The following is a 24,508-nucleotide window of genomic DNA, read 5'->3' as shown; positions in this document are numbered from 1 at the left end:
GCAATAAATTCTGGAAAGTAGTTCTTTCATGGTTTTACTCCAGTTAATCAAGAGTGAAACTAGCTTTGTGAGCATCAGGTTATGAAGCCTGACTTCCTGTGGCTTTGTCTTGTGGTTGGATTTTTCTGGGTATACTGTATTGTGAGCTCTGAAAGTACTTTCATGTGTTTAGGACACTATTTGACCTTCTGTCCTGTATCAGAAGCTGGTTTTGGTAACATGGCAGAGCTCCTGCTGTGCTTATCCTCAAGGGGTACTAATTTGAATGCCTTTCCTTGATCTGACTGTTCATTTCCACAAAAGTTGTTTTATAGGACCCGATTCTCTCTGAAATATTTACCCTTTTGTTAACTTCTGAAATTGTGGCCTGTTTCAATAAAACTCAGTGGGGGTAGATGTGTGTGGCTTGGCTTCCTAATATTGTATTTTAATTATTTTCTAGTAAGACTCTCCTGAGTTTTACTGACTTTCTATATTTACTACTCTTTTAACTTTCTTCCAGAAGAGTTAAAAGTATTTAGTCCCCTAGCTTTTCAGGCAGCATATCTAGAAGTAGGAAATTATTGAAGGATGCTAAAAGGGTCCTATTAAAGGATGGTAAAGGATACTATCTATAGGATAGATAAAATTCTTGAAAGTATCCAATATGCTTATTAAACGACCTCCAAATAAATATAGACAAGCCTAACATTGCTGTCGATGTATATTGTAGCCTTTTGTAATACACGCTGTAATACTAGTACTATCTATGGTACTTTTGGACTGTGATTCCAGCAGAGAAATGAACGAGTTTTCAAAATGATGTATGGAAGCCTTTGGAGTACAAGTAGACTGGATTTTGAGGATGGCGAATTAGGACTTGGAGAAGACAGGGTCTTGTGTTTGCGATTACCCTTGTGACCTTGAAAAGCTGCTGAAACTCTTACATGCTTTGAAACTTTAGATGACAAGTACTGCACTGAAGCTATGTGGTATTGCAGACTGAGTTCTGAGAGTTCTGTGAGTTCTGTCTTCAGTGTATAAAGCTAAAGAAATTCCTTTTGCTTCTAAGTGGGTTTATACTCAAAGCACTGACTTCAGAGAGCTTCTGTAAAGGTATGAAAATGCACAGGTGTTTCTCAGTTTCTTTTTGTATCCTTTCTGCTCCTGCTCTCCATTTCCGTGGTAGAGTAATAAAACTCTTATTTGTTGTAGCTTCCAACAGGAAAATCTCATTCTGGTCAAAAGGTACTTTACATACCAGTTGGTGCACAAGGCCACACTTGAGATGTGGTACTACTTGCAGGCACTGGTTTCTACTGGTGAACATGAAGTTTGATTCTCTGTGGGATATTTGAGGAAAATGGCAGATAGCTGGTTTTCCACAAAAAGGCTGCTCTTCTTTAGTGTGCATGTTCAACATGGATGTGAAGTGTCAGTTGTTGTAAAACTTGAATCCAGACCTAACAGAACTAATCCACTGACTCCCCTAGGTAGTGATCAGTCCCACATGTTAGAAGACAAGTTCTATCTATCACAATGGCAGCCCAATGCACAACACAGTTTGTTCAGACTCGTGAACGTCTCACTTTGGGTGCTAGCAGTAAGAACTGAAGAAATGCCTCTAAGGAGGTTATTAGAAATGTCTTAATTACAGGTGGGATTCATAGGAATGTCTACTGAGTCTAGTGAGTTTACTACCTATAGGTCTATTAAACTAACTCCTTGAATGTGATGTTTATGTTTATTAACTTGTCAGGAGTCATAGTACAGCAAGGGATTTTTTTGGTCTCATTTTTCCTTTTCTGAGATGTCTTTCCTCCTTTTTTCCTTACCAATTGCTTAGGCTGGTGGATGAATTTATTGGAATCATTCAGTGTCTAGGTTGTGGTTGATTATGTTACTCTGAAGAGCACTTTTTCTAAATTAGTAGAAGGTTGTGCGTAGAACTTCAAATAGTAGGGGGGTTTATACACAAGCAAAATTAAATCATTCTTGTGAAAACAAGAGAGCTGGGGGAATGTGATGTGTGAAATTTGTTCTGTAAATCCTCTAAGTGTACTGCACTGCTGTTTAAACAATAACAAAGGTCATATGCATTCAGTCATTTAAAAGATGCTTTAATAAACTGGAAGTAGTTTAATGTGACCTCTAATAGTCATTATTGGGATTGAGGAAAAGACAGGCATACAGCCTTTGCAAATGAGTGTTGGAAAGAGAATGATTTGTGTTTGCTAGGGTCAAATAGCTGTGCAGCCTCCTCTGCATGTAGGCCTTGTAAGCTCATCTGTTTTCTATAAATGGTTAAAAGCTGTCCAGTGTTTTAAAATTGAAATGATGGTACAACTCCCTTCACAGTAGTCATTCCAGTTTAATTAAATATCAGCACTGACTGACAAGTTCTGTAGGCACATGTGCTCTTTTGTCACATTTGAAAATTTCATTAGGGGATAATAGGTTTGCTCTGCTTGTCTGCCATGATATTGGCTTTGTTCACTGCTTAATGTAGAGCTGTGAGTATCTTATCTATTCCCTTCCTCAAGCATAAGTTTTTGGGGAACTGCAAAGGGACTGAAGTATGTAAAACGTGTGTAATCACATTATGGGTAGAGACTGGAGTTTGCAGTTGTTAGTCAGGTACTGAATGTTTTTGGGTTCCTGAAATTGTTCAGGTTCAGAGGTCTCAGGAAAGTGGGTTTTCTCTCAATAGTTTGTGAGAAATTAAAACTACCTGAATTTCAGAAATGGTTTCTAATGTGCATAATAAAACATGTTTAAGTTTTCTTGGCTTTTTACTGTTTTTTCCATATCTTTCTCTTCTGTTTTGCAGACACTAGTTTCTATAATAAATTTCAGGTGGAGTTACAAACACCAAGTTTTTCCTTTTATAACATATGCTATTAGTGTCTTGTTGTCAGATACCTTAAAAATTAGGCAGAAGCTCAATTGCTTGATGGCTGTGTTCAGTTGTTTGAACCTGCTTATTTTTATGCACAGAGTTACTATGTTTAGCTTTTCAGTTCTGCAAATTCTTGAAGCCTAGATGGTTTCTATTTACCGTTTCAGGCATCCTTGCTATGTTTTATAACTAGGGAACCTTTCTATTCCACTTGATAAAGGCATTAAATATTGGTTTACTTGAATGGCACTTCTAAGTAGTTTGTCAACCTGCAGCAAAACGTTTCTGGGCCTTTTCAGCATGATCTTACCAAGGGTTAATAATGCTTGGCTGACCTGACTGCCTTGTATCAAAAGACTAGGCCTTCAGATAAGGGGAGAGCAGCGGATGATTGTTTCTTTTTTTTCCACTTTGGCATTTGCAAGGCTTTTTACAGTGTTCCACAGTTTATATTATTTGCCGTCTGATTGGGAGGATGACTAGACAAGTGAAAGCTGGTTGAAAAGTCATCTCAAAGGGTGACTGATAGCTCATACTTTGCCTGGATGGCAGTTAAAACTGGAATGCACCTTCTGCATGTTTGTTGTAGATGCACATCTCGGTGGCTTAAGGCAGAGCACCCATTCTGAAGTACTTGGAAGGGCTAGAGGAATGGACCTGTTGGAATTGTAGTTTAATCAAGGGCACATGCCAAGGCTTGTTTCCAGAATCTGCAACCCTCCTGCAGTGCTACTGGCTTTACTGAGAATGACCTGGTTCTGGAGAACAGTAGGCTAAAGAAGTCAGCATTTCACGCTGGTAGTGATGAAAACAGCTTTGTTCCCCTTCAGATGGCACTTGTTCCAGATGTTCCCAGACTATATCTCTAGTACTATGTAAACTTTTGCTCCTGTTCTCCCTGCCCCAACAATGTTGATAAATTTAGGGCAAGTCCACCAAGATGGTTAGGGAGCTGGAGTATGTGATCTGTGAGGGAATGATGAGACCTTTTTGTGGACTTGTTTACCCTGGAGAAGAAATGCTTAGGAGGGATCCAGTAGCAACCATCTTGCATACACAAGGATGGATACCAAAAAGATAGAACCAGTCTCTTCACTGAAGTGCACAGAGGGAAGAGACACTTGTCACAAATTGAGATGGGTGAATAGATGTTGAAAAATGTTTATTGTAAGGGTGATTGTTAAGAGATTATAAGAGATAACCTGTAAGCCTTTGTGGAGATGTTCAAGACTAAGTATATTAAGTCCTAAGCAAGTGGGACTGAGTTCAGTGTTGGCTGCACTTCGAGAGGGAACTTAAACTAGGTGACCTCCTAGACCCCTTCTACTCTGAATCATTCTATGAAGAATTGCCCATGACGGGGACCTAAGTAGCCAAACCAATCAATATATTTTATTTGGAAACTTGGTTCCTTGGTTCCTAATCAGTTATTCTTGTTGACTTATTTTTTTATGTTAAGCATTATTTACTTGAAATCCACCTATTGAGTAAGCACTCAATAAGCAAAGTACTTTAACTGAATAAGCTCATTTGGTCTAACAAAGAAAAGAAAAACATTCCTTCTTAGTGTTGAAGTTTCAACACTAAGTTGAACTTTATAGTGACTCATTATTCTGAGCCTTGTAAAACTAAGTGAATTGTTTGTTGAAGTTACTGGTGGGAGAAGAAAGATACTGGAAAAGAAAAGTAAATCTCAGTTTCTCTAAGGTTTGTTTCTTTCCCTCTTTGCCCAAGCCTATGAATAGCTGTCATTCTAGATGCTACATGTAGACATCTTCAAAATGGAGAAAGCTTTAGTTAGATTCATGCTGCAGAAATTATCTAGATATGCTGAGTTTAACTATGATAGGCTACTTCTTGTAACTAAGATAATTTTGGTGAGTAGTCAGATGTGTTTCTGCTTTTGTTTTTAAAGAAATCTGTAGTGGCTAGTAGCAGCTTCTTTAGCATGGTTTCCATGCTGTGGAATAAGTCTGAATGTCAAATTTTAGTCTTTCTTTTCTTTTGAGACCAGGATCTGGTTATATCCTTGTAAACGACTGCATTAATATGTGTTGTGGTTTAACTCCAGCCAGCATCTAAACACCACATGCCTGCTTGCTCATTCATCCCTAGTGGGATGGTGAAAGCAAACAGAAGAAGAAATAAGGAATTTAAATTGGTAACATCATAAGTTGATATGAACGGTGTTTCACAGGTAAATTAAATGCTATGAGCACAAGCTAAGCAAAGTAAGGAATTAATTTACCACTTCCCATTGACAGGCAGGTGTTCAGCCATCTCCAGGAAAGCTGGGATCTATCACATGTAATGGTTACTTGGGAAGACAAAGAACATCACTCTGAATGTTCCCTCTTTCCTCTTCCTTCCCTCACCTTTGTATTGCTCCGCATGACATCGTGGGGTCTGGAATATGTCATTGGTAAGCTGGGGTCAGCTGTCCCAGCTGCATGCCCTCTCAAAATCTTGTACATCCCTAGCCTTCTTGATGGTAGGATGGTGTGAGAAGCAGAAAAAAGGCCTTTATTCTGTAAGCACTGCTCCACAGTAACAAAAACACCCCTGTATTATCAACACTGTTTCCAGCACAAATCCAAAACATAGCCCCATGCTAGCTTCTGTAAGGAAAATAACTCTATCCCAGCCAAAACCAGCACAGCATGCCAGACTTTTCTGTTATCTCTACACTTAAATGTGTATGCATACACATAAATGTATGCAGGTCCTCTTTCTGTCATGGGGTTATACATGCTCCTGATTTAGAAATGGATTTTGCTTGCATGATGTCTGTGAAGGTGGTACGTATTGACAGTGGGAGTTTCTTGGCAAGTGGTGGCCATTGATAGTGTTGTAGCTTAGATCACTCTCTACTTCAGTCTCTAACAAGTGAAAGGCATTCGCATGAACTTTTGCTGCATTACCTTAGACAAGTAGGATCTGCCTGACTAACTTGGCCACTTTCAGTGGTTCATATATTTTTAGTTCTGATCTATAAGGTGCTATTAAGCAGTTCTTGAGCTATAAATTTCCTTGAATATGGTGTTGAGCTAGGAGTGAAATTGGTCAGTTCATCAATCTTACTACTTTCAGGCTCACAGGCTCTTCTTTATTCATCCCTAATATACAAGGAAGAGTCTTTAAAGTGAACCTTTATCAGAAGGACAAATCTCTGGAAGAAATTTGTACTACATTCAAGGTAAGACTTTCAAAATTGTCCATGACTGGATGACAAAAAGCATGAATGCTGAGGCTTCCTAAATGGTAATATTTTGGGGTTCTTGGCTTCTAGCATATTATATTATTCCTGCAGAAAATTATGAATATTAAGTATTAAATACTTCTGTGGAAATAATCTAAAGATCAGAGGCATATAGGCTAGCTATGCCTGTGTTCCTTAACTAAAATCGTGAAGTAGGTTGCTAGTCATAATTAATATTTACTATGCAAAGCTGTGTTTTGGGTAGCATGGCTGTTCCTACTTCTAAAAGTGATACATAAAGTTGCATGATACAAAATGGAATGTCTTTCTAAATTGGCAGTTTTAGGAACTCTTTTTGTTCCTGTAGTGAGTTTGTTGCAGTTTATCTCTAAATGTAATATTATAACTCTTGGATGACATTTCCAGTCAGTTTCAGAATACCAGGAAATATTTGGGAGTCAGAGGGCAGGTTTGCTGTGTTTTGGAAAGAGTGGTAGATGCATTTCTTTCAATAAAGCCATTGCTTCAAGCACATATAGAGTTGCTATCTAGCTGCGAGTTTGAGCACTACTCAAGTGGTAGGAACCATTAACGTGCAGCAGAGAGATACCATTGCCTTCAGCTTCCATGCACGACTTAATAAAATGTTTAATGTTTGTTTTGTCATTCCCACACCACTTCCAGGGAAGAGTGAAAGATATAACAATGACTAGGGAGGTAGAACCTGTAGCAGACAAAGTAGAATTCCCTCCAGTGGGACTAGTCTTCTGGAGAATGTTGATGGACTGCTTTGTTGACTGGAGTAACATCATGTTCATGGCATTCAAAGAGAAACTTAAAAGTGAATGAGAGGGGGACACATAGCTATTGTAGAGCTATTAGTTTGTGTAAAAAGGGGAATGCAAGACCATGGTGTTCATCCACAGAACAGATGGAGACAATCACCTGGAGACATAGGAGATGTTTTGGAGACTATAAAGCACAAGTAGCACTAAATGTAGGCTGCTGGTAGGCTAGGGCTAGCTCTTCAGTTTTGGGGGGGATAGAAACCTACTGAAATTGATACTTCAGCTGAATTCAGCACCTATGTGAAGGCTTAAATCAGCAGTCTTCTATTTGTGTAACTGTTTCTAATTTGTTGTGACTCTGTGGTTCTGTTTTTCATATAGCAGGTTTTACAGAATTACCTCTGTAATCCCCAAGGTGAATGTCTGCTCTTCTTTCTGAACTGCTAAATTCATTGGATTCTTCCTATTGTTATTCTGCAGAAGCCTGAAATTGAGAGTGTGCCTTTGCGTGCCTGAATATATATGTAATTTTTTGTGATTAATGTGTGTAGTTTAATCCAGACAGTTTGTTAAACCTAGTACAGAATGTATGCAGGTTAAGCATGTAGTAAAGTGGTAAGACTGAATGCAAGCTTTGAAAGATAGAAGTAGTTTTAAAATAGTTTGACATGTTGCCTCTCAATGGGTTGATAGAGTAGTTACACGTCTTTGTGCTAAGGTCTTCCCATCACCATTCAGTCCAGCAAGAACATGTCTTGCAGCCAACAGTGTGCAGAAGCAGTAACCTTTGCCAGAACTGTGTTACGCAGATTTGCCTGCAGTTAATGCCTGACCTGATGAATAGCATAAAATGAATGTTGAATTACTAACATACTTGCTTCCATGGAATTTTTTTGCTGTCAAGTCTATGTAGACTGTTCTAACTGCTTTGACTGCCTTTAATGCCCTTAAGCACCCTCTGTAATACAGTTTTCTTAAAATCTGGTGTGGTCTTCTTGCATGTTAGTTTTAACTTTCGTATTGATAAAATTGCCCTTTGAATTTTTGCAGGTATAGTTCAACATACGATACTTGCATAGTGGCAAAACTAAACCAGATTGTACTCAATAGATAAATTGGAAAGTTCAGCATTGAAATATATGTTGTAAATCAAGAAAGACTAAACTGTATTGATTTAAAAATCGGCTGAAGTGATTTATCATGAAACTGAAGTTGCAGTAGTAATTGGACGCAACTGAGTATTCAAGCTTGCAAGTTGCCAAATGGCTGCTTCTTGCCAAGTACTCTTCTGTTTACATGAGAAGTGAAGCAGTTCAGATAGCCTCAATGCAGACACCTGAAAAAGATTTCATGTGTCCAGGCAACGGTACTGGAGACAGCTGCTGGAAAAAAAGGTAATCAAAGTTTACTTCACTCTGCAGTTCCCAGAGAGTAATTTAAAAAAATTATACACTTAAGACTTTTTAAATGTCTCTCTAGCCTAATGGAAAAGTAGAACATGCTGTAAGAGTGCAGAGGGGAGTACTGTATTTTCTGAAGTAGTCTGACAAGCCATCTGTGATCTAAAAACAAACTTTTTATAACAAACTTCGGATAGTACGTATCACGTGATTACAGGTGTATTGATCCTGCTAAAGTGTAGGAGTATATAATTGTATATCATGCAGGCTTTGAGATATGCCTTATTTGAAATGAACTGGATCAGTTGATTTAGGAAGGAAATGAATGAATGAACGTATGCTTAGCAGTAGGGGAGTGACTTGCTAAACAAATAGACCTTCTCAAAAATTTTAAGATGTCTACATTTCCAAGTGCTGAGTCTCTTCATACTAATGCAGTACTGTTACTGAAGCAACTTCTGCTAGTAGGTAGAAAAAAAATCTTAACATGTAAGAGACTAAGTTCAACAAAATGTTCTAAAATTGTAATTGAGGTATAACAATAACTATATATTTTAAAAATTCATATTTGAGGCCTTCAATTATTTTTAAAGATTGTGTGTAGGCTGTTAGTTGACGTAACAGATGCTTGAGTTACCTCTCTTCGTGTTATGTTCTTTGCAGTAAACACTAAAATGCCTAGCATAGTAAGTGTTAATATTTGGCAGCTGGTGTTCTTATATTACTGATTTGAATGAGCTGGTGATACTATGATATTGCATGACTTTTTTTTTTTTTTTTTTTTTTTGCATTTACCTACTTCTGTCTATAAACCTAGCAAATTATAAAATAGCTTTAAAAAAATCCACAAATAAATCTAAGTGGTTTAGTAATGTGGCAGAAAATTTGTCTCCTATAACTGTCTGTACAGCAACATTAGTAGTCCAAGGTGCTTTGGTTTATGTGGTTTTTTTTGTTTTGCTTTGTGGTGTTTTTTTTAATATGCTGTGATGGCTCAGTTTTAGTTCATTTGTATCAGAAAACTTACCTTTAAAAGATGAGAGAAGAATAAGAACCTTCTTGTTGAGAGGGCATGTCCTTATATAAAGAAACAAAAAGCCAAAAAACCTCCCTGCTATCCGTTATAAATTTGATGCAGCTTGATTTCTGTCATTGTCGGATGCATCAGTGTTAGAGAATTCTGGGTGTATATTCTGTACCTGATGCTAACTGAAATACTGTAATTTACCTTTTTGCTTAATTTTCACCAGGTTGTGGAGTTCAAGTTCATTCTAGAGTTTGAATATACTCATGGTCCCACTAAGGGTTGTGTGTATTAACGCATGTAAGATAGGGAAAAATGCAATTATTTGTTATGTGTGTAGTATAATGTCTTAGACAAAATGGCATGCAGTTGTGCCGTCATGAAACCTTTCTGGGATATTTGCTCTAAATACAGGATCTGTATATGTTATAGAAACCAGATTTAAGGTGATGGTTTTTTTTTTTTTTTTTGGTTTTGTTTTCTCGTCTGGAGCAGCAGAAATATAAGATGTGGTATTGAGGATAAAACCTTCAGTGGTAGCAGCAAGACTTGATGCAAAACCTGACTTCTGTTCTAAATGTGTTGCTAGACACTGGATGCTAGGGTGGGATTCTCTACTCAAATAAAAATTTGCTTTTGGGAACTCAAGCTCTTAGCAGGACACCATTCAGAGAACGGTTAGTTGAGAAAGTCTTTTGAGGAGAGTCTATTCTTACTCTTTGTAAGTGTCTCGTGAAAAATACCGACAGTGATGTTAAACTCTTTGAAAACTAGAAAACTGACTACATCCTACAGCTAGAGCATCTTAAAATTTTGGAGCTTAGTCACCTGTATCTTAGCAATGGAAGTAGGCAATTATGTTAGGTTTCTTATGTCTTTATCCTACAGTGCACTTAGTTTGTTACAAAAGGAGTTTCCTTATTATCCAAATGCACACACTTGCTGTAGAATTAGCCAATCTGAAATCTGTTGCTTTCTCTGATTTTCCTGATAACTGCTTCTTTAAGAATTCTTTATGGTTTTACACTTCAGACATTTTCTTGAAAGACATTTTTTTACTGCATAATCATTGGAGAAAGCTTTTACTTGCAAGATTACTTCTTAATTTCAATAATACCATGTTTTGCTAGCACCTTGTTCTTCTCCTGGGGAAGGTAATGACAAACTCTGAAAGCTCTTTAATACAGCCATAGTAGGTAGAAAAGGCATGAGACAGTTCACTTCTATATGAAGCGAGGTGTGGTTTAGGGATGTGCCATTTTGGCCCAGAGGACTTCTGAATAGATGTGTGTACCTTGTAATGATATCAGATGACAGGTGGGGTGGATTTTTTCCTCAGAACTTTTAACCAGTGCTCAGGCTGTGATTTCTCCTTGCTTTAAGCAGATGGATAGTTAAGTAATCCACCTGCAGTGACTTTTTTTGGTTAAACATTGATTTGAAGGCCAGATATCCACAGAGGCAACAAATGGACAGATGGTTTCAAACTGAAACATTAGCTATCACTAATCTAGCTGGTAGGATGATAATAAATTTACCTCACGGGGAAATGCCACAGGCATGTGCTCCAAAAATAAGGCACTTCAGTAATAGTAAACATGACTTCATGTTGCACATGCATATCCCTCTAGTGTTTCTGAGCAGGGATCTTTAATCATCATCAGGAAGCTGGATGTTTGCAGACTCTGTCCTTTAGATTAAGAAACACAAACCTATGCAGAATATGAGCATGTCTTCCTTAATATGCAACTCTTGGATTGCTGTGGAAGGCAAAATGCATATCTAGAACTTTACTTAGACTATTGCTATAATGTTAGATATGATAAAAGCTACTTAGAGACTTGAGCAAGCTCTTCTCTGGAAAGTCCTAGCAGTCCCAATAAACATGTTTGTTCAGAGTAGAAGCTCTCTGCTTACAATCCTTCTTTATAGCTTTAAGGGAGTTAAAGGGAGTTGAGAGAGTTGTGGGGTTTTTTGTGATAGAAGGCTTAACATGCAAATGCAATACATTTTAACTCTTGAAGATACTTTCTTCTCCTTAGTTCAGCTGAAGATCAGAAAACTGAAAAGGAAAGCTTCGTACTTCAGTTGTTAAATGTTAGGTGGCCTTTCACTTCAGGGTTCCTCAAACTGGATATATGAAAAGCTGTCCAGTATAACTAATCAAGAGATAATTCTGTATTTCTGTTTGAATTATGCTGTTAGAGTATAACAGAGGGGAGGAATTGCTTGCAACGAATCCAAATGTAGATTGCATATGTGCATTATGAATTCTACTAAGGCTGGCTTTTGGTATTCCTTCATCTTCTGCTTGTATAATTCAACAGTTTGGGGTTACTCATCAGCTAGATAAGCAGTCTCTGCTTCAGGCATTCACTTAGAATCATAGAATCAGTCAGGGTTGGAAGGGACCACGAGGATCATCTAGTTCCAACCCCCCTGCCATGGGCAGGGACACCTCACACTAGATCAGGCCAGAGCCGCATCCAGCCTGGCCTTAAACACCTCCAGGGATGGGGCCTCAACCACCTCCCTGGACAACCCATTCCAGGCTCTCACCACTCTCATGGTGAAGAACTTCTTCCTCACGTCCAGTCTGAATCTCCCCACTTCCAGCTTTATTCCATTCCCCCTAGTCCTATCACTACCTGAGATCCTAAAAAGTCGCTACCCAGCTTTCTTGTAGGCCCCCTTCAGATACTGGAAGGTCACAAGAAGGTCACCTCGGAGCCTTCTCTTCTCCAGACTGAATAGCCCCAACTCTTTCAGTCTGTCCTCATAGGAGAGGTGCTCCAGCCCTCTGATCATCCTGGTGGCCCTTCTCTGGACACGTTCCAGCATGTCCAGATCCCTCTTGTAATACAGGCTCCAGAACTGGATGCAGTATTCCAGGTGGGATCTCACCAGAGCTGAGTAGAGAGGGAGAATCACCTCCCTTGACCTGCTGGCCACACTTCTCTTGATGCAGCCCAGGATCTGGTTGGCTTTCTGGGCTGCAAGTGCACATTGACAGCTCATGTTGAGCTTCTCATCCACCAGCACTCCCAAGTCCCTCTCCTCAGGGCTGCTTTCCAGCCAGTCACTGCCCAGCCTGTATTTGTGCTTGGGATTGCCTCAACCCAGATGCAGGACCTTGCACTTTGTCTTGTTGAACCTCATGAGGTTGGCTTGTGCCCAACTCTCCAGCCTGTCAAGGTCCCTCTAGATGGCATCCCTTCCCTCCAGCGTGTCTGCTGACATCCATGTCACCAACAAAGATGTTGAACAAGACTGATCCCATGACTGATCCCTGAGGGACTCTGCTTGTCGCTGGCCTCCACTGGGACATGGAGCCATTGACAGCCACTCTTTGGGTGCGGTCATCAAGCCAGTTCTTTATCCATCTAGTGGATCAAACCCATGTGTCCCCAGTTTGGAGACCAGGAGGTGGTGTGGGACAGTGTCAAAGGCTTCGCTCAGGTCCAGGTAAATGACATCAGTTGCTCTCCCCTCATCTATTAATGTTGTCACCTGTTCGTAGATGGCCACCATGTTTGTCAGGCAGGCTTTGCCCATGGTGAAGCCATGCTGACTGTACCCAATCATCTCTTCACTATTCTTTTGTCTCAGTAGTGCCTCCAGGAGGATCTGCTCCATGATCTTACCAGGCACAGAGGTGAGACCAACTGGCCTGTAGTTCCCTGATTCTTCCTTCTTAACCTTTTTGAAAATGGGAGTAATGTTTCCCCTTTTCCAGTCTGTGGGGACTTCCCCAGACTGTCATGACTTTTGGAATATAATAGAGAGGGGTTTAGCAACCTCCTCTGCCAGTTCTCTCAGTACCTGTGGGTGTATCCCGTTGGGTCCCATGGACTTGAACACTTTCAGGTTCTTCAGGTGATCACGAGCCTGATCTTCACTTACGATGGGCAGTTCTTCCTCCCAGTCCCTGCCATTATCTTCCATGACTCCAGGAGTGTGGCTGGAGGTCTTTGCAGTGAAGACTGAGGTAAAGAAGTCATTGAGAACCTCAGCCTTTTCCAGGTCACTTGTGACCATTTCACCTGTTCCCTTTCTGAGTGGGCCCACACCTTCCCTAGTCTTCTTTTTACCATTAACATACCTGTAGAAATTCTTAGTGTTCCCTTTAACCTCCCTGGCTAGATTCAATTCAAACTGTGCTTTGGCTTTCCTCACCAGGTCTCTTGCTGCTCAGGCAGCTTCCTTATATCCCCCCCATTCTAGCTGTCCTTTCCTCCACTTCTTGTAGAGTTTCCTTTTAAGTGACAGCGTGTCCAGCAGCTCCTTTCTCATCCAGGCAGGCCTCCTAGCATTCTTCCCTGCTTTCCTCTTTGTTGGTCTACATTGCTCCTGGACACAGAGGAGGTGATCCTTGAATACTGACCTGCTGTCCTGGGCCCTTCTTCCCTCTAGGGCTTTGTCCCACGACATGTCGTCTAGCAGATCCCTGAAGCGACCAAAGTCTGCACTTGTACCAGCATAACTATTTATGTCTGTTGCTCAGCCACATAGCATGGAAATGGGAATGGACTGCTGAAAGAACATATTCCTTGAGCTGTTATTGCTGCCAAGACATCCATATGTCCATGATGTGAATTTGCTGATGTGAAGATTGTCTTTTAGGTAATCACAGAATTTAGGAATTAGTGCCTTACAAATAAACATGTGTTTATTTGTAAAAAAGTTCAGAGTAGCTTTTGTAAAATGTACCAAAAAGCAGCTTTCTGATGCTGTAGCTTATGTCCACCAGTTATGAGGTGACATTTAAAAATATGGACCTAATTAGAATTCTAAACATCATATTATTGAGATTTTAGCTTAGTGTAAAATACTAGTTTCATAGTATCTTCCTATTGTTCAGCCTTGAATAGCTCAAATGACTAACAGATAAAAGCTTGAACTTAAAACTGACTGATCTAAATTTTCACCCAAACCTCAGCTAAATTCATTTGAAGACATATTTAGCTTTTTAAGAACCCCTGGATGCTACTTCTAAAATGCAGTTGAAAGATACTCTTGCGCTTTCTACGAAACCATATTATTAATTAGATTGACTACTTCAAAAAGAATGAAGCACTGAAATTACTTCACAGAGCTTTTTAGTTTCAAGATTTAGGGCTTTTCTGCCAGGATTAAGTATATGTTTAATCATCATGAAGACTAGTGTTTGATGCCTATCCTTCTGTAAAGTAACATGGTAACACTTTTCAAATTTCTTTAGACAGCATCACTTGTTTTCATGTACTTATTTTTGAATATTTGGGTTAGTTCTTGAGTAGTGATTTGCTTGGGATGGCTTTGACTGCATAGGCTTTGCCTTCTGAAGAAAATACTAGAAACATGATGAAATTAAAATTATTTATTAGTTAAGCAATATTTCAGTTTTCAGTTAAAAACTATTTCGCCGTAGGGTACTTATCTCTTAGCACCAAAAATTACGAAAGTTACTGAACTTAGGAGCATTTACGTACTCCAAACGTCTAAGGAGCCCAAATGAAATGCTTAATGAATACTGTAATTTTGTTAAGCCTTTAATAGGAAGCATTCAGCTTTGTTCTTGTGATGTAAATCATGATGAGCATTCTGGATGTGTATGTGAGCATTTCTTGCACAGCAATTATTGGGAAATGGATATAGTAGGTTGTAATTCCAAAGCTGTATCATGACTCTGAAGAGGTTTTTGACATAGAAAAATTGTGCAGCTAATTTGGAGAAGTAAGAGACGCTACAGTGCAGAAGTAAGTAGTAGTAGTGTTCACTGGTGGAGTATAGATCGTTAGATGTTTTTGTGTTTTGGAACACTGAATATTGTATTTCTCACTTCTGAGAAACAGTGTCAATAGAATTTGTACAAATGGGTGCATGTTCTGGGGTAAGATGCTCTTAGCCTTAAAACACTTGTCTTCAAATCTGCCCTACTGTAAGCAGCCTGTTTCTGGGCTAAAAGTCACAGTAATCTAATGGATTCTCTCACATTCTCTGTAGAGTAGAAGAATTTGAGTCAACCCTCTTGCTTCTGAGAAACAAAATGCTTGAGTCAGACACTTCTAAAGGCTGCTGGAGTAGCATCAACAGAACTGAGGCTCTTCAGCACTTCATTCTGCAAGGACTCTGTACCCTCCTAGTTAAGGGTATCTTCTGTGGGTGGAAGACAATGCTTGAGTGGATTTGTTTTCTGGTCATGAATTCTACGTTCATGTCACAGGATCCTACTCTCTGATGTGTTTAAGAGGTTGCTTTGTGAAACTTTGTATATCTGTGCTGCGTATGTTCTGTTTTTTCCTGAAGTTCTTGGAGATAGGATACCTGTAGAAAACTTATTTTTATGAAACTTTTTGGGGGGGACTTTTGCCCTGTAGTCCAATACAATGATTTTAGGATACTCACCATCTAGTGGATGCTGCTTAAGGTGTAGTTTCACAATACTCTGAGCAAATCTGAATGGGAAGCAGCAGATGATTCTGGCATTGGCACTTGTCTGATCTTTCATTTCTTATGCTGGTTCAGAGAGCTCAAGTGGCAGAAAATAATTAACTTTTTCTAGCTTAATTTGATACCTTGAACTATCTTTCCTGTTGTGGTGCCTGGGAGAGAATGTTGAAGAAGATACAGACCTTGTGGTTGTGGAATATTACAGGCATAAAACTTACTGAATTCTTCTTCAGACAGTAGCAAAGTATTGCTCCTCTCAAGCAATTTCTGGCTCATGGCACATTTTTGTAGTTGAAAAGCACTATTTTAGTATTTGAAAGAGGCAAACCATAAAGAATTGTCATAGCTTCATTCTTCAATCGTTGAGTTTAAAGTCAAGGTCTGCAGTCCTGTTTGAGTTCATTAGAGTGCTGTGATCAGTTTAAACTTAAAAGTGTTAGAATAAGGCTTGCATTTCTCTCATGCCCAGGCAAAACAGAATTTTTCCTGTGGTAGTTCCTTCTACGAGTGTACTGTCATGTTAACTTACGGAAGATGCAGTGGTTTATAAGATCAAATATGTAGTCCCTGATCCATAAAGGAATCTGTACATTTGCATCCCATTCAAAAAAATGGATAAATGCTTAGATGCTTCTGTTGATACACATATCTGCATTATTAGTTATTTGCTACATTTTAAACTGAACATTAATTTTAGAGAAACTACTTTTAAAGAAACAATGTTTCTTATAGGAGCTGAAATACTCTTACAACTGAATCTTACTGCATTTGTTTTAAATTCTTATACATTTTTACATCGCAGCATGCAGAATAAAGAACTTGCAAATGATATGTACTGCACTTGGTGGATTTAAATCACATCAAGCATTAAAGGATTATACTCTCATTCAAGCAAATAACTAAACTTAAGCAAGTAGCACTGTTATGCTAGCAGATATCCAAAAGCTATTCTTTCTGTTTTACTGAATTTAGAGACTCGAATATGAAGTGATAGGTTAGATTTTTTTTTTTTTGAGTGCGAATCTGTGTTGGTGAAGGAAATATAAGAAGATTTTAAAATCTGGTTCTTTGTTAGCATGAATCTTTAATATGGTGTTTAGAAGGGTGTACTGAAATCCCTTTTGACAGACAGGCATAACTTTAGTTCAAGCACACCTTATTTAGGAGAAAGTTGCGTTCGTGGAAAAAAATGATATAAAAATGTGTTGTAAACCATCTGGAGTAGTTAACTACTTTCTTTGTTTCTTTTTAGGAAATACCAAAACAAAGCAGATGTTGTGTCCTGTACTTTTATCTCATGGTTTTGCAAGTCATTCTGTGATGTGCTTCTTGGCAGCAGGAATGTAAACTAATTCTTTTAGCACTGAACTAGAAACTTGACAATTACAGGTAAGACAGATTCTGCCTTTTAGAAATTTATTGGAAGATAAAATTGCTTTAACTAGGACTGTTTTAATTTGCAATTTAATTGATCAGGAATTTAAAAGAAATTTCAGAATGGACTAAATAAATTTGTATGGGTTCTTGCTTAATCTTATTTTTAGTGTAGAGGAAATAGAACTTAAAGTATAGCTTCTCTCTGCTGTAGTACAAAGCAGTATTTATAAATGGAAATTTATTAATGTAGGTAGTTTTGCAGCATGTAAATATGTGCCAACTCAGATTTTGAGGAAGGCATTTTCTCACAAAAAGGACTATAGTGTTCGTTGGTAAAAGTCATGAAGTGATTTGCTACCATGTTGAGATCAGTTTACCATCTGTGTGTGGCTTTCTTCCTCACAAAATCTGTTTCCTTAAACATACTAATAGCAGCAGTGCTACTCTATTTTTTTTGTAAGATTAGAGAAAATCTCTTAAATTTCTATTATAAGTCCCATTTAGTTTCAACTCTTCAAGGTCTATGTTTTCCAGGTCATTAAGAATGTTTTGGCTGATGATTTTCTATCACAAAAAGTTAGAGAAAACCAGCAGCCAAGACATCTAACAGTGGTGGAGGTAACTCTTGTACCATTTCTAAACTTCTCTGTAGGGAACTAAAAGTTAATGTTCTTTTACTCCGACTTTTTTTCTTTAAACAAAGATAATTTCAATGCTACAAGACTGTAGCATTAAAAATATCCCACACACACCACCAAAAATACCTGTTATAGAGATTACATATTTTAATTTATACATTGCTTAATATTTCTGTTTTTAAACAGGGAGTATGTCTTTTGAAGAGTTATTCTTGAAATGGCTTTATTGCATATGCTGGATTTGCAGAATTATGATCAAGCTAAGGCCTTTAAGTCTTGATTTCGCATTTGGCCTCTAACAGGAAGTTGCTTGCCCTAGGCTGTACTTGTCAATAGAAGCAGGGCAAGAATGTGGACTGTTCGTATCAAGTAGTCACATATGTCTTATTCTGAAGTTGGATGATGCATAGGTCAGTGACAGGCTTGTGCCAAGGAGGTGACGTTGATTGTTCTGTTGCTACATTGAAGGAAGGGATCAAATATTTTTTTGTGATATTTTTTGTTACTAATGTCTTTGAATGTTTTTACTTTTTGCAATGATATCAGACGTGTAAGTCATGGATGAATTTGTTGGAATGGACCTCTAGCACTCATTTAACCCAATCTTTCCTTGTGTCCAACTTCCTCAGATGTTTGTGTGAATCAACAAATGACCCCTCAACTATGTAAATAAATGGTAGTATTTTAGTGTGGTGCTGCAGAACACTTATTCTGGTCTTCAGACCTGTTCAGAAACAATTTATTGGTGGTTGAAGTTGGTGAGTCATTACTGCCGATTCTTACTGTTACCATTTGAAGGGGGAACTTTAGCCTAGTCCCTGCAAAGACTGAAAATAAATTACCATTGGGTGTAAAAGAAAAATAATAATAAGGTCTATATAATTAATGAGATTGCTAATGGGAATACAGAGCAGAGGCATAAACTGTTCTGTCATTTCTTCTGTTGCTGCTGCTGCTTGCAACTTCTTTCTCTCTGTGGCCTTGCCAGGGTATCTTTGTTTTGACTACTGTGTGAGGTAACAGGAAGGAGGGAGGAGGTGAACGGGTCCCCTGGATCCATCCAGGGGGTCTGAGGAGTTTGTGTTGTTTATAAACTGTAAATATATATGTATATATTGTACATATAACATATATTTTGTTCATATTCATTGCATTTCATATTTCTAGATTGCAGTTTGCTTGTCAATACAGCTTAATTTGCTTCCATCCCAAACTGAGCTAGTCTGGCAATTTTATTTTTGGGGGGGGGTGGGTAATTCAGATTAGTTTTGGGGCAATTTCAACCTTCCACATTCTTAACTGGTGCTTCTCCAAGGTGGGGCTGTGCTCAGATTAAGGAAGCCAAAATGAAGCTGTGGAATTCAGTGAAAGCAATGCTTGGAGGTGTTTGTGATTATTGCTTTGGTTTTGTAGATTATGGGGGATATGGTAACTTTTCTGTATGTATTCCATCTGAGTTTCTTGAATTCACAGTTGCCATAACTGTGAGTTATTTAAGTGATTGAGTCCTACAGTGGCTTGTCTTCTGTGCCTGTATTTGCCATCTTTTGTTGCTATATTAGAGTTGGATATAGTTTTGTGGAGAGAGAAACATAGGACTAGGCAAGTTTTTACCTTTTCTGCAGGCAGCGGCAGGGAGTGAAAAGTTAGCAAAGAAGCAGTTTCAGATCATAGCGGGGGAGGGGGAAGAAAGCAGAAGCGCTGAGCTAGGAAGCACACAGCTACAGCACTTTTAGAAATGGAAAGACAATGTCCAGATGCCCCCTTTACCACTGACCTGGAGATCTGGAATCAGCAGTCAGTGTGTTGCTTTAGTGCCTGATACAAGACAGCAAAGCTAAACTCTGGCAGCTGGTAGCTCAAGCGGCACCAATGGCGACTCCAGCACTGGCAATGCCTGCATAAATGGCAACTGTGGTGGCAGCTGTGCTGGTAGCGGCAGTGAGCCCAGCAGTGCCTGTTCAGGTGGTAGCCCCTGCACAAGCGGCAGCAGCAGCGACGCCAGCAGTGGCCATTACTGAGGCTAAACAGGCATAGAGATTTCTGCCTACGGTGACCGGAATGGAAGTGAGTCCAGCAGTGGAGATGGGGTCCCAAAGTGTGCCTGGTTGCATGGTTTCTATGCCAGCAGCTTCTGCTTCTGCTGAGCCAGCTGCAAATTTCCAAGCAGCACCAGTGTCTGTGAACCTGGTTGCTGCTGTAGAAACTGATCCTTCTCATCCAACTCCAGTCCCACCTCCATGTAAAGCAAAGGCTAAAACTAACAACCCAGTCTTGGATGGGGGATCATCCAAATTGGTGAAGGGGGTTGAGATCATTGCTTCATCTAAATGGATACAAGATACAGCTGTTGGGAACAGAGGTCCTCCTAGAAGGCTGGTTCAAACTAGGCCAATCCAAAATAGACGGCAATTGTGTGGGAGTCTTTGGATAACTCTCTGTGACCCATTTGGTGAAAACATGAATAAGTGGGATGGTAAGCTCACTTCTGCTCTCTTACAGAAAGTGCAAGAGCTGCAGAGTGGCAGAACCAGAGGTAACACTACCAGAAGGGTAGCTGCCACTACCTCAGTTTCCCAGAACAATTCCAATTGCTCCAACAGTGGTTCTGACACTAACACTAAGCACTTGTCAACTGTACGTGTAAATGCAATGTGCATAATTAGGGGTGCCCTGCCTCTTGCTAGGGGGAGGAGAGGGAGAATGGAGATAACAGAGTTTATTAGGATGTATACATTCAGAGGCCTGGCACTTCAGAATTTCAGAAGTACAGGGCCTTGGTTGACACAAGAGCACAAGAGCTCAGCGCATGATAATACCATCAAATTATCGAGGGACAGAGTGTATAACTATTTTAGGAATCACTGGTGGGTCTCAAGAGTTGACTAAGTTGCAGGTTGACATAAGTTTAATTGCGAAGGAGTGGAAGAAACAGGACCAGATCCACCTTGCGTTTTGGGAATTGACTTTCTGAGAGAAGGGCATAGAAATTGATGGAGAAAAATTAAGGTTGTCTATTAAACCTGAACTCTCAGATGAATCTGCAGTTGTGGAACAACATAAGATAGAGGATGTGAAATTGCCAGTTGCTTCTCAAACTGTGCATCACAGGCAATACAGAACCAACCGTGAGTCTTTGGTGCCCATTTGTAACTTGACTCGTCAATTGGAAGGTCAGAATGTCATCAGCAAAACTCATTCACTTTTCAACAGTCCGACTTGGCCTGTGTGAAAGTCAAATGGAGAGTGGTGTCTGACAGTTGACTTCAGTGCCCTGAATGAGGTGACTCCACCCATGAGTGCAGCTGTACCGGACATGCTGGAACTCCAGTATGAGCTGGAATCCAAGGAGGCCAAGTGGTATGCTACCATAGACATTGCTAATCTATTCCCATAGCAGAGGAATGCAGGCCTCAGTTTGCCTTCACCTGAAGAGGGGTCCAGTATATGTTCAATCGCTTGCCCCAGAGGTGGAAACACAGTTCAACAATTAGTCATGCAGTGATTCATGATGCATTGGAGAAAGGTGGAGCTCCAGAACATTCAGTTCATGGATGACATCATCATGTGGGGTAAAACTGCTGAAGACGTTTTCAAGAAAGGTAACAAAATAATTGACATTCTCTTGAAAGCCAGTTTCGCCATTAAGCGAGACAAGGTAGAAGGACCTGCCAGAGAAATCCAGTTTCTGCGAGTGTAGTGGCATGATGGTTGCCATCACATTCCACTGGATGTGATAAACAGTCTCCACCATGGCAAATCCCATGAATAAGAAGGACACTCTACCTTTCTTGGGTGCAGTGGGATTTCAGAGATTTCCGTGGATACAGTCAGATTGTTAAAACTCTGTATGATGTGACTCGAAAGAGAAATAATTTTCCGGTGGGATCCTGAGGAACAATCAGTCTTTTACCAGATAAAGTGAGAAGTAGTCCATGCCATGGGTTTGGGACCTGTTTGAACTGGTCTGGACATTAAGAACATTCTGCATATGGCTGCAAGTAGAATGGTCCAACCTGGTGCTTATGGCAGAGAGCTCCAGGTGAGACACACGGACATCCACTTGGTTTCTGGAGTCATGGCTACAAAGGCTCAGAGGCAAATTATACTCCAGAGAAAGAGAGATTAGCTGCTTGATGGACTAAAAGCTGCTTATGAAGTGATTGGAACTGAGTCACAACTTATTTTAGCTCCCAGATTACCAGTTTCAAATTAGATGTTCAAAGGTAAAGGTTTTTCGCCACATCAGGCCATCTAAGTGGATGGCTCTGATAATAAAGAGAGCTCGAATGGGAAGTCTTGAAAGGCCTGGTCTGGTGGAAGTGATCACAAATTGGCCAGAAGGCACTGACTGTACAAAACCTCCAGAGAAGAGAAGCAACTCATGCTGGGGAAGCTCCTCCTTACAGTGATCTTTCTGATGATGAAAAGAAATATGCTTTGTTCACAGATGGTTCCTGTCGTCTTGTTGGAAACAAGATGAGATGGAGCTGCTATTAAGCAGGCTAAGCGAATCAAGACCTTGTGGTATGGTGAACAATGGTCTAAGTGTGGTGAAGTGTGGCAGATTGATTATATCACTCCACCTCGTTCTGGAACTGGTAAACAATATGTGCTGACTATGGTAGACTCAAGCACTGGATGGTTGGAAACTTATTCTCTACCTCATGCTACTTCATGTACTACCATTCTTGGTCTGGAAAGACAAATCCTGTGGAGACATGGTACTCCAGAGAGAATTGAATCAGACAACAGAACTAATTTCAAAGAAAATCTCAAAAAAATGGGCCATTCTATTTCCATGAACGTGCTAGAAGCAGTAATCTGTTTGCTTTGTCCAGTGTTCTTGTACTTAATGAACCAGCCTGAGTATCTTGGGTATCACCTTTTGTATAGTTACTCTGAAATTTAGATAAACTGTTTGCAGATAACAGAAGAGATTGAATTTCCCAGACTTCATGGTGTTTGGAGGAGATCTTGGTGAAGAGAACCTGAAGTTGTTACCTGGCTGTGGTGAATGATGCTTATGCCCAAGACTGCATCCCAAATAGTGCCAGGACATGGCCCTACATGTTCAGCTTGAACCCCTCTTCCCTCACCCTTCTGGAGACGCGGGGTGGAGAAGTCTTGGCGCCACCGAGTCTAACAAAACCCCTGGGCCCATTGTGGTAAACAAAGCTCAGGTATGCTCATACTACATTTGATAAAACATCATTTCTTTGGTTGATTACTTTGTTTGCAAAGGATGCTCACTGACCAGTGTTCGTGTGGCAAATGTTAAATGGGGTATTTTTTGGTAAACAAGTGCTCCATGCTTGTACCTGTGCTTGTTCCCGTGTGAGTGCCCATGTTTGCCTCGCGTCCTGTGCTGCCGAAGGATCCACTTTTACCTGGGACTCAAACCGGCGTTTCCAAGTGTATTGCCGTGGATCGCCACTGTTGCCTGACCGATCACTGAGCAAGGGAACCATGGTAACCTGTGTGCACCGCCCATCCTGCACTGCTACAGCTTCCCTGGAGCGGGGACATCGCTTCGGCAGGACCAGCACCTCCCCGGCTGATCCCCACGGATCGCGGAAAAGGTCACCCCAGCCCCGCAGAGAAGCTGCTTTTGCTGTGCCCTGTGACACCGGCAACAAGGCTTTTCCACCAGAGCCGCAAGCTCATCTACGCAGCACACTCCGCGAACTGAGTTGCAAAAGGCCTCCGAAGCTCACCTGAAAACTCCCAGGACCTTTTCTTCCGAGGATAAGCAGCAACCACGCGGCACAGCGCCACACAGTCAGCGCCATTTTTCAATTTCTTTATTATGGCACAGCCGTGCTACAATTCTGGGAATACAAACATAGTATCAAGGAAAGATCTCGCAAAGCTCTTTAGTTCGTGAGTAAGCCAAATAGTTCTTCATAGAGTTTCTGTGGAGGTTTGGGCCAAACCACCTGTTTGTGGGCTTGCCAGTCCCTGACAAGCACTATCTACCCCCACTCTCTATTTTCCAAATTGGTTTTACTTTCCAAACTTCCAAATCCCCTCAAGCTGTTCCAAGTGCCCATATATATACATTCTCCAGAATTGATTCTTTCCAACTGAATACTAGGACCTGTAAGTATCGACTGTAAATAACTTGTAATATACCGTGTAAATAAATATTTATAAAATCTCTATAAATATCTCTGCTGTTCATTTCTTGGCAAGAATTTACATTTCACATCACTGGCAAACCAAGATGAGTGACATTAAGTCATTGACTACAGCAGTTTTTTTTCCCCGAGAGTGACACTGCATTAGTTATTTTTCTGTTAAGTCCTAGCTGTGGTGCCGATGTGAGATAAGGGCTGTTGACTATCAGAAATCATACTGACAAGCACAGAATATGTGTAGTGAACACAGAGCACTGCATTTTTAAAACTTTTTTTTAAGCTTTTATTTGGCCACAAAACTATGTGAAGTCAATTTCTGTAAGATCTAAGTTGCACAATAAAGGCTTGGTGACTAAAAACACATCACCCTCAGCACTGATGGCTTTGTACTATATGCCATAATTTGCAAAGCTAGATTCAGTCCACTTTCAATGTTGTTGTGAAGTTCATCTTGAATATCTGAGGTGTGGTCTCTATCTTTGTATTTACCAAACTGCATTCCAGAAAAAACAAGAAGCAACAGCATGGAAGTGTCCATGAGAGACAGATAGTTGCATAAAAGATAGGATTGAAGATTGGCAGTTTCTTAGCTTCATCCATGTTTTAATAAGGTGCAAGAAAGTGGACTATAA

At 40.0% G+C, this 24,508-nt stretch overlaps 1 protein-coding gene across 4 annotated transcripts in view; it reads left to right on the top strand.

Annotated features, from left to right (window-relative positions):
* Positions 1–24,508, top strand: part of PPM1B (protein phosphatase, Mg2+/Mn2+ dependent 1B) — a 60,056-nt gene that overhangs the window by 6,539 nt on the left and 29,009 nt on the right. For 3 of the 4 annotated variants that reach the window (XM_054392108.1, XM_054392118.1, XM_054392099.1), the window contains exon 1: positions 16,977–17,110. The exons of the other annotated variant lie outside the window; for it this stretch is intronic. The gene's annotated coding sequence lies outside the window, so the exon portion shown is untranslated. Of the gene's footprint in view, positions 1–16,976; positions 17,111–24,508 lie in introns of those variants that run through there. 4 annotated transcript variants of the gene reach the window in all.

The sequence above is a fragment of the Indicator indicator genome, chromosome 2, assembly GCF_027791375.1.
Source record: "Indicator indicator isolate 239-I01 chromosome 2, UM_Iind_1.1, whole genome shotgun sequence".
In the NCBI taxonomy this organism is placed as follows: domain Eukaryota; kingdom Metazoa; phylum Chordata; class Aves; order Piciformes; family Indicatoridae; genus Indicator; species Indicator indicator.
This window is presented reverse-complemented; position numbering and strand designations above follow the sequence as displayed.